Genomic DNA, 11,503 nt, shown 5'->3' with positions numbered 1-11,503 from the left:
ATTCTGTGTCCTTCCACTCCCCCAATCATTGTTTGGTTTTGCATGCTTAGCACTTTCTTACTTTCTTACAGCCTAGACTTTTACATTTTCTGTCTCAGTCCTAGAGTCAGCCATTTATCCAAGAAACCCTGGTTCCTTTTTGTGGGATAAAGACGTTAGAAATCAGAATCTGAGTATAAAATATGCATGTTGTTACTGGAGAGCCATTCCTTCTAGTCCCTCTCAACTTATTGAGGAAATATATATATGTGTGTGTGTGTGTGTGTGTGTGCATGCGCACGCATGTGTGTGTGTGTGTATTAGCCAGAACTTTGAAGATGTGATTAAGTTAGGAATCTTAAAATGAGATTAAGTTCCTTGTAAGAGGGAGGCTGGAGAGTCAGTGTCAGAGCAAAAGACATGAAGATGGAAGGAGAGGCTTAAGTGATGCAGTTGCTGGCTTTGAAGATGGTAGACAGGACCAGGGCCATGGAATATAGGCAGCCCCTAGAAGCTGGAAAAACAAGAGGGTGAATTCTCCCCTAGAACCTGTAGAAGGAATGCAATCCTGCTAACACCTTGATTTTGAAGAACAAACCCTATTTTGAATTCTCACCTACAGAACTCTAAGACAATGATTTATTTTATTTCAAGCCACTGAGTTTTGTGGAACTTTGCTGTGGCAGCAGTAGAAACTTGATATACTGATTTTAGGAGAATTCACACTGAAGCTTTGCAACTCAAATCCATTGCTATGTGGATCATTGTATCCTACTACTCTTGCTTACTTATAATCTTCCATTCCAATTGTGAGAAATTTGGCTCCCGCTATCTGCCATCCATTTACTTGTTTACTTCTAGTATATATGATTTACAGTGGTTTCAGAATTGGTAACCTATACACCATGGGAAATGACTTTATCAAGAAGAGTACACTGATTATGTAGGTTTCCTTTGGATTTCAATCGTTCTGACTCTCCTTATTTCCAAGTTATTAGTCCAGCACCTCTGCTCCCCACCTTCAGTAAGTTGGTCACATGCATTTGTGACACAGATTATTTTGGCACATTTGCTTTACACCACTGAATCCTCTGAATTCCTGATTTTGTAAGTTTAAATACTTCATTTTGTGATGTAAAGTTGCATGCATGAAATTTAAAAATTTGTGTCATGTTTCTATTATTAGAGTATCATATAGAGTAGTTACGCCATCCTAAATAATCCTCTGCACTTCATTTATTTAACACCCCAACCACTAATCTCTGACAACTTCTCATTTGTCAACTATTTTTATAGAATATAGCTTTGAAGCTTTGAAGATATGCATCTATCAATTTGCAATAGGCACTTAAAATTCATCTATGTCAGTGTGTAGTTTGATAGCTCACTTTTTTTTTTTTTTTTTTTTTTTGACAGAGTTTCGCTCTTGTTGCCCAGACTGCAGTGCAGTGGTCTGATCTCAGCTCACCCCAACCTCCGCCTCCCAGGTTCAAGCGATTCTCCTGCCTCAGCCTCCTGAGTGGCTGGGATTACAGGCATGCACCACCACGCCCAGCTAATTTTGTATTTTTTAGTAGAGACAGGGTTCCTGCATGTTGGTCAAGCTGGTCTCAAACTCACAACCTCAGGTGATCCTCCCGCCTTGGCCTCCCTAAGTTCTGGGATGACAGGCATGGAGCCACCCAGCCGGACAGCTCACTTCCCTTTTTAGCTGTGCTGCAGTTTGATTATCCACTCACCTATTGAGAGTGGATTTGGTAGCTTCCAGATTTTGAAACTCTTAAATACAAGCCAGGCGTGGTGGCTCACGCCTGTAATCCCAGCACTTTGGGAGGCTGAGGCAGGCGGATCACGAGGTCAGGAAATCAAGACCACCCTGGCTAACATGGTGAAACTCTGTCTCTACTAAAAATACAAAAAAATCAGCCAGGCGTGGTGGTGGGCGCCTGTAGTCTCAGCCACTAGGAGAGGCTGAGGCAGGAGAATGGCGTGAACCCGGGAGGTGGAGCTTGCAGTGAGCCGAGATCGCGCCACTGCACTCCAGCCTGGGCGACAGAGCGAGACTCCGTCTCAAAAAAAAAAAAAAAAAAAAAGAAAGAAAGAAAATCACAAATACAGATGCTATGATATGAATGTTTGCACATGCATGTTTTTGAGTGGGCATGGGTTTCAAACTAGTTGGGTAAATAACAAGAAGGGTGATTGCAGTATTAAGTGGTAAAACTATGTTTAGCTTTGAAAGAAAGTGCCAAACTACCATCCAAAGTTGTTATACCGTTTTGCATTGCACAAGCAATGAGTGAGACAGCCTGTGATTTACATTCCCGTTAGCACTGGGCATTGTCAGTTTTAAGGAATGTATCCATTCTAAAAATATTAGTGGTAACTCATTATTATTTTATTTTGTATTTCCCTAATGACAGATAATGCAGAAGATCTTTTGCTTTGGTTTATTTGCATCCACTTATCTTTTCATTGCATTTTCCACATCTTGCCCATTTTAAAACTGGGTTGTATTCTGGTTGTTGAGATTTGAAGGTTGTTTATAAGATAGGTGTTTTGCAGATATTTTCTCCCAGTGTGGCTTACATTTGCCTGCTCTTAGAAATGTTCCTTGTGGAGAAGTTTTAATCTTAATAAAATTCAACTTGTCATTTTAAAAAATTGAACATGCTTTTGGTGTTGGATCTAAAAACTCACAGCCAAACCAAAAGTCAAAGATTTTTGTTAATGTTATCTTTTAGAAGTTTCATAGTTTTGTATTTCAGATCTACAATCCGTTTCCTACGCTCTGTATCTAGTGTACTGTAATTCATAGAGCCAGAAGGAGAATGGTGGTTGGCGGCCACTGCTGGAATGGACTAAATGGTAGTTACTGTTTAGTGGGCACAGAGTTCCAGCTTTGCAAGAAGAATGGAGTTTTAGAGAAGGATGGTTGTAATGATTGAACAACAAATTGAAAATACTTAATACCCCTGAAGTGTACACTTGAAAATGGTTAAGATGGGTTGGTTTCAAGTCTTTGCTATTGTAAATAGTGCTACAGTAAACATATGTCTTTATAGTAAAATGATTTATAATCCTTTGGGTATATACCCAGTAATGGGATTGCTGGTTCAAATGGTATTTCAAATGCTGGGTCAAATGGTATTTCTCATTCTAGATCTTTGAGGAATCTCCACACTGTCTTCCACAATGGTTGAACTAATTTGCACTGCCACCAACAGTGTAAAAGCGTTCCTATTTTTCCACAGCCTCGCCAGCATTTCCTGTTTCCTGACTTTTTAATAATAGCCTTTCTGACTGGCATGAGATGGTATAAAGAAAACGTGGCATATATACACCATGGAAAACTATGAAGCCATAAAAAAGAATGAGTTCATGTCCTTTGCAGGGACATAGATGAAGCTGGAAGCCATCATTCTCAGCAAACTAACACAAGAACAGAAAACCAAACACCGCATGTTCTCACTCATAAGTGGGAGTTGAAAAATGAGAACACATGGACACAGGGAGGGGATGGTCACACACCAGGGCCTGCCAGAGGGTAGGGGGGCAGGGGGAGGGAGAGCATTAGGACAAATACCTAATGTATGTGGGGCTAAAAACCTATATGGTGGGTTGATAGATGCAGCAAACCACCATGGCACATGTATACCTATGTAACAAACCTGCACGTTCTGCACATATATCCCAGAACTTAAAATTTAAAAAAAAAGGGTTAAGATGGTAAATTTTACATCATGTCTATTTTGCCACAAGAAAAAAATGTATACTTTCTCAAGTATTAAATTTAGATTTTTGACCTGTTTTGAGTTGATTTTTATACTTGATGTAAGATATGATTCAACTTCAACTTTTTGCATGTTGATAGCCAGTTGTTCTGGTACCATTTGTTGTGAAGAATATTCTTTCTCCATTGAGTGGACTTGGCACACTTGTAAAAAATTAGGCTGGATGCAATGGCTCATGCCTGTAATTCCAGCATTTCAGAAGACTGAGGCGAGAAGATCACTTGAGCCCAGGAGTTTGAGACTATCCAGTGCAAGATCACAAGACCTCATCTCTATAAAATAATTTTTAAAAATTATTGGGTCATGGCAGCCCCTGCCTGTAGTTCCAGCTACTCAGGAGGCTGAGGTGGGAGGATCTCCAGAGACCAGGAGTTCAACATTTCAGTGAGCTGCAATGTCACTTCACAGTCCAACCTGGGCAATAGAGAAGACCTCCATCTCTTTAAAAAAATCAATTGACCATGGATGTATGGGTATATTTTGGGTTTCCCAATTCTGTCTTATTGATCTGTATGTGTTATCTTTGTGCCAGTTTGAAACTAGGACGTGTGAATCTACTTATTTTGTGTTTATCTTTGAAAGATTCTTTTGGTTATACTTGGTACATTGCAACATATGGATTTTAGATACAGCTTTTCAATTTCTATGAAAAGACAGCTGAGATTTTGATCAATTGCATTGCATCTGTATCAATTTTTGAAGTATTGACATCTTAATAATGTTAAGTATTCTAATACATGAATATGGGATATTTTTTCAATTTATTTAGATCTTCATTTATTTCAATAATGATTTGTAGTTTTCAGTACATACATTTATTTTTCTTTAGATACATTTATTCCTAAATATTTCAGTTCTTTTGATACTATTATTAATTGAATTATTTTCTTTTTTAAAATAATTATGACTGGCCAGGTGCAGTGGCTCATGCTTGTAATCCCAGCATTCTGGAAGGCCGAGATGGGCGGATCACTTGAGGTCAGGAGTTTGAAAACAGCCTGACCAATGTGGCAAAACCCCATCTCTACTAAAAATACAAAAATTAGCTGGATGTGGTGGTATGTGTCTATAACTCCCGAGTAAGAGGCTGAGGCACAAGAATCACTTATACCTGGGAGGTGGAGGTTGCATTCGGCTGAGACCACACCACTACATTCCAGCCTGGGTGACTCTGTCTCAAAAAATATATTAATAATAATAACAATATTTGTTTTAGATTGAGGTATTACATGTGTAGTTTGTTTGATGTTAAAATTTAGGACATGAATTATCTCGTCACCAAGGTAGTAAGCATAGTACTCAGTAGGTAGTTTTTTGGCTCTTGCCCCCCTCATTTCCCCCTCTAGTAGTCCCCCATGTCTATTGTCCCCATCTTTTTCATACCCAATGTTTAGGTCCCACTTAGAAGTGAGAACATATAATATTTGGTTTCTTCTGTTTCTTTGTAAATTTCCTTAGGATAATGGCCTCTAGCTCTCTCCATGTTGCTGCAAAGGACATGATTTCATTCTTTCAGATGACTGTGTAGTAGGCTACGGTGCATACATACAACATTTTCTCTATTCAGTTTATTGCTGATGGACACCTGCATTGATTCTGTGTCTTTGCTATTGTGAACACCACTTCCATGAACGTAGTGATAGGATTGCTAAGTCAAATGGCAGTTCTGAGTTATTTGATAAATTTCCCAACTTTTTTTGCAGTGGTTGAACTAATTTACATTCCCACCAGTAGGGTATAAGTATTCCCTTTTCTCTGAAGTTTCATCAGCATCTGTTATTATTATTATTATTTTTCTTTTTAATAAAAGCCATTCTGGGAGGGACCAATATGGCCAAGTAGGAACAGCTCCAGTCTGCAGCTCCCAGTGAGGCCAATGCAGAAGGCGGGTGATTTCTGCATTTCCAACAGAGGTACCCGATTCATCTCAATGGGACTGGTTAGGCAGTGGGTGCAACCCACAGAGAGTGAGCAGAAGCGAGGTGGGTGTTACTTCACCTATGAAGTGCAAGGAGCTGTAGGACCTCCCTCCCCCAGCCAAGGGAAGCTGTGAGGGACTGTGCTACCCGGCCTGGGTACTATGCTTTTCCCACGGTTTTGCAATCCGCAGATTAGGAGATTCCCTCATGTGCCTACACAACCAAGGCCCTGGGTTTCAAGCACAAAAGTGGGTGGCTGTTTGGGCAGACACCGAACTAGCTGCATGGTTTTTTTTGGTACCCCAGTGGTACCTGGAACCCCAGCGAGACAGAACCGTTCACTCCCCTGGAAAGGGGACTGAAGACAGGGAGCCAAGTAGTTTTTGTTCAGTGGGTCCCACTCCCATGGAGCCCAGCAAGCTAAGAACCGCTGGCTTGAAAATCTCACTGCCAGCACAGCAATGTGAAGTCAACCAGAGATAATCAAGCTTGGTGGGTGGAGGGACATCTGCCATTACTGAGGCTTTAGTAGGCAGTTTTCTCCTGACAGTGCTAAGGGGGCTAGGAGGTTTGGACTGGGTGGAATTCATCACAGTGTGGCAAAGCAGCTGTGGCCAGACTGCTGCTCTAGATTCCTCCTCACTGGGCAGGGTATTTCTGAAGGAAAGACAGCAGACCCAGTAATGGGCTTACAGATAAAACTCTCATCTCCCTGGGACAGAGCACCTGGGGGAAGGGGCAGATGTGGGCACAGCTTCAACGCATTTAATCTTTCCTGCATACTAGCTCTGAAGAGTGCAGCTGATCCAGACAAACAGGATTCTGCCAGCACAGCACACAAGCTCTGCTAAGGGACAAACTGCCTCCTCAAGTGGGTCCCTGATCCCTGTGCCTCCTAACTGGGAAAGAACTCCCAAAAGGGGTGGACAGACACGTCATACAGGACAGCATCAGCTGGCATCACATTGGTGGCCCTCTAGGATGAAGCTTTCAGAGAAAGGAGCAGGTAGCAATCTTTGCAGACTCCAGTAAACTGCAGCAGACCTGCAGAAGAGGAGTCTGCTTGGTAGAAGAAAAACTAACATACAGAAAGGAACAACATCAGCATCAGCAAAAAGAGATCCCCACACAAAAACCCCAAACAAAGATCATCAGCCTCAAAGATCAAAGGTAGAAAAATCCACAAAGATGAGGAATAATCAGTGAAAAAATATTGAAAATTCCAAAAAACAGACTGCCTCTTCTCCTCCAAATGATCGCAACTCCTCTCCAGCAAGGGCACAAAACTGGAGGGAGAATGAGATTGACAAATTGACAGAAGTAGGCTTCAGAAGGTGGATAATAACAAACTCCTCTGAGCTAAAGGAGCATGTTCTAACCCAATGCAAGGAAGTTAAGAACCTTGATAAAAGGCTAGAGGACCTACTAACTAGAATAACCAGTTTAGAGAAGAACATAAATGACCTGATGTAGCTGAAAAACACAGCACAAGAACTTCGTGAAGCATACACAAGTATTAACAGCCAAATCGATCAAGTGGAAGAAAGGATGTCAGTGATTGAAGATCATCTTACTGAAATAAGGCATGAAGACAAGATTAGAGAAAAAATAATAAAAAGGAATGAACAAAACCTCCCGGAAATATAAGACTATGTGAAAAGACCAAACCCACAATTGATTGGTGTACCCGAAAGTGATGGGGAGAATGGAACCAAATTGGAAAACACACTTTAGGATACTATCCAAGAGAACTTCCCAACATAACAAGACAGGCTAACATTCAAATTCAGGAAATACAGAGAAAACCACTAAGATACTCCTTGAGAAGAGCAACCCCAACACACATAATTGTCAGATTCTCCAAGGTTGAAATGAAGGAAAAATGTTAAGGACAGCCATAGAGAAAGGTTATTTTACCTACAAAGGGAAGCCCATCAGACTAACAGTAGATCTCTCTGCAGAAACCTTACAAGCCAGAAGAGAGAGGGGGTCAATATTCAACATTCTTGAAGAAAAGAATTTTCAACCCAGAATTTCATATCCAGCCAAACTAAGCTTTATGAGTGAAGGAGAAATAAAATCCTTTACAGACAAGTAAATGCTGAGAGTTTTTGTCACCATCAGGCCTGCCTTACAAGGGCTCCTGAAGGAAGCACTAAATATGTAAAGGAAAAAACAGTACTAGCTACTGCATAAGCACACCAAAATATGAAGACCAATGACACTATGAAGAAACTGCATCAACTAATGTGCAAAATAACCATCTAGCATCGTAATGACAGGATCAAATTTACACATAACAATATTAACCTCAAATGTAAATGGGCTCCCAATTAAAAGACACAGACTGACAAATTGGGTAAAGAGTCAAGACCCATGGGTGTGCTGTGTTCAGGAAACGCATCTTACATGCGAAAACACACATAGGCTCAAAATAAAGGGATGGAGGAATATCTACCAAGCAAAAGGAAAGCATAAAAAGCAGGAGTTGCAATCCTAATCTTTGATAAAACAGACTTTCAACCAACAAAGATCAAAAAAGACAAGGGCATTACATAATGGTAAAGGAATCAATGCAACAAGAGGAGGTAACTATCCTAAATATATATGCACCCAACACAGGAGCATCCAGATTCATAAAACAAGTTCTTAGCGACCTACAAAGAGACTTAGACTCCCACACAATAGTAGTGGAGACTTTAACACCTTCCTGTCAATATTAGATGGATCAATGAGACAGAAAATTAACAAGGATATTCAGGACTAAAACTTAGCCCAGGACCAAGCAGACCTAACAGACATCTACAGAACTCTATACCCCAAATCAACAGAATATACATTCTTCTCAGCACCACATAGCACTTATTCTAAAATTGACCACATAATTGGAAGTAAAACACTCCTCAGAAAATGCAAAAGAATGGAAATCATAACAAACTGTCTCTCAAACCACAGTGCAATCAAATTAGAACTCAGGATTAAGAAACTCACTCAAGGTTGGGCGTGGTGGTTCACACCTGTAATCCCAGCACTTTGGGAGGCCAAGGCAGGTGGATAACGAGGTCAGGAGATTGAGACCATCCTGGCTAACGTGGAGAAACCCCATCTCTACTAAAAATACAAAAAATCAGCTGGGCGTGATGGTGGATGCCTGTAGTCCCAGCTACTCCGGAGGCTGAGGCAGGAGAATGGTGTGAACCCAGGAGGTGGAGCTTGCAGTGAGCTGACATCATGCCGCTGCTCTCCAGCCTGGGCGACAGAGCAAGACTCTCTCTCAACAAAAAAGAAAAAGAAAAAGAAAAAAAAATATGTATATATAACTAGAAAGAGCCCAGTTTCATGCACAAACCCACACACACATACATATATCTAAAACGTTACTGGGGATTTTTTTCAACTGAAGAACTGATAAAAAATACTTTCAGTAAATTAAATGTATTTTATATACTGTTGATCAACAAATTGTAATCTTTAAATCTACAGCACTGAAATCTGTAACATGTTATTTATAATGATATTAACCCTTTAATGTTTGTTTACTGGCTTTAATATTTAGCCAGCAAACATGTTTTATATTCTGGACCAGTCTAGGTTATTCCTCTTATAGTTCATATTTTGCAGACACTCTTGTGTGGGTCTTTAATTTTATTGTGTCATTCTTTCAATATTGGTCACCTCTTTTGTCAGGTCATTGATTACTACTATCTGCTAATGTGTTTTTTCTTTTTAGAATGTGCATCTTTAAATGATTAAAGCTCAATGGAAGATCTAAGGAGTTATGTGAACATTAAGAGTGATTTGTTTTCTCCAATGATGTATTCAGTAGATCTCACCTACCTGCTTTATTCATTTTTCTGATATGATGTGTGTATATTTGCCTTGTGGTATTTTTAGCTGTGTGCTTATATATAGTGATGGTGTATTCTCTTGCAGGTCTGGAGAGGAGGGGAACAGGATAGGGTCATTCCAAATGTCTTTTAATGGAAACAATCTCTTACACCGTTCAAGAATGAAGTCAAAGGTGCAAAGCAACACAGCATATCCTCTATCCTCATTGTCCTTCTTCAACTAATCTCAATATAAGCAGGCACCAACACAAACATAGTAAACAGTATTGCTTTTAATTAGTAGTTTCTAGGGTGCAAAACAGTTAGGATACAATTATAACTAGTAGACTTGTACTATTTCTGAGCTTCTAATGACTGTAACATGACAATTTTAACTAATATGGAATTCTTTTGAAAAAGAGGCAATAGGATAACCTGAAATAATCAAATTAATGTGTTTACAATGAGTATAGATTAGTAAAACACTTCAAAAATAGACGTATTTATAAAATAACATATTTAGGAAAATAATGTAATAGACATCCAGATATTTTCGGTGGCTCAGCACTTTGGGAGGCCAAGGCAGGCAGATCACGAGGTCATGAGATCAAGATCATCCTGGCTAACACGGTGAAACCCCGTCTCTACCAAAAATACAAAAAATTAGCCAGGCTTGGTGGCGGGTGCCTGTAGTCCCAGACACTCTGGAGGCTGAGGCAGGAGAATGTCATGAACCTAGGAGGTGGAGCTTGCAGTGAGCCAAGATTGCACCACTGCACTCCAGCCTGGGTGACAGAGTGAGACCCTGTCTCAAAAAAAAAAAAAACTCACTGAAAGCCACACAGCTACATGGAAACTGAACCACCTGCTCCTGAGTGACTACAGGGTAAATAACAAAATTAAGGCAGAAATAAAGAAGTTTTTCGAAACCGATGAGAACAAAGACACCACTTACCAGAATCTCTATGACACAGCTAAAGCAATGTTAAGAGGAAAATTTATAGCCATAAATGCCCACATCAGAAAGCTTGAAAGATCTGAAATCAATACCCGAACATCACAATTAAAAGAACTAGAGAAGCAAGAGCAAACAAATTCAAAAGCTAGAAGACTACAAGAAGTAACTAAGATCAGAGCAGAACTGAAGGAGATGGAGACACAAAAAATCCTTCAAAATATCAGTGAATCCAGAATCTGGTTTTTTGAAAAGATTAACAAACTAGATAGACCACTAGCTAGACTAATAAAGAAGAAAAGAGAGTAGAATTAAAACACAATAAAAAGTGATAAAGAGGAGATCACCACTAATCCCACAGAAATACAAACTACCATCAGAGAATAATATAAACACCTTTATGCAAATAAACTAGAAAATCTAGAAGAAATAGGTAAATTCCTGAACACATACACTCTCCCAAGACTAAACCAGGAAGAAGTTGAATCCCCGAATAGATCAATAACAAGTTTTGAAATTGAGGCAGTAATTAATATCCTACCAACCAAAAAAAAAAAAACCCAGGACCAGACGATTCAGTCGAATTCTCTCAGACGGATTCACAGTCGAATTCACCAGACATACAAAAAGGAGCAGGTACTGTTCCTTCTGAAATTATTCCAAACAATAAAAAAAAAAAAAGAGACTCCTCCCTAACTCATTTTATGAGGCCAGCATCATCCTGATACCAAAATCTGGCAGAAACACAACACAACAAAAAAAATAAAATTGCAAAAATACTCAATAAAATACTGGTACACCAAATCCAGCAGTATATCAAAAAACTTATCCACCACAATCAAGTCAGTTTCACCCCTGATTCAACATATGCAAATCAATAAATGTAATCCATCACATAAACAGTACCAATGACAAAAACCATATGATTATCTCAATAAATGCAGAAAAGGCCTTCGATAAATTTTAACAGCCCTTCATGCTGAAAACTTTCAATAAACTAGGTATTGATGGAGTATGTCTCAAAATAAT

Source organism: Pongo abelii, chromosome 11, assembly GCF_028885655.2.
Source record: "Pongo abelii isolate AG06213 chromosome 11, NHGRI_mPonAbe1-v2.0_pri, whole genome shotgun sequence".
NCBI classification, from domain to species: Eukaryota; Metazoa; Chordata; class Mammalia; order Primates; family Hominidae; genus Pongo; species Pongo abelii.
Note: the sequence above shows the minus strand (reverse complement) of the source record.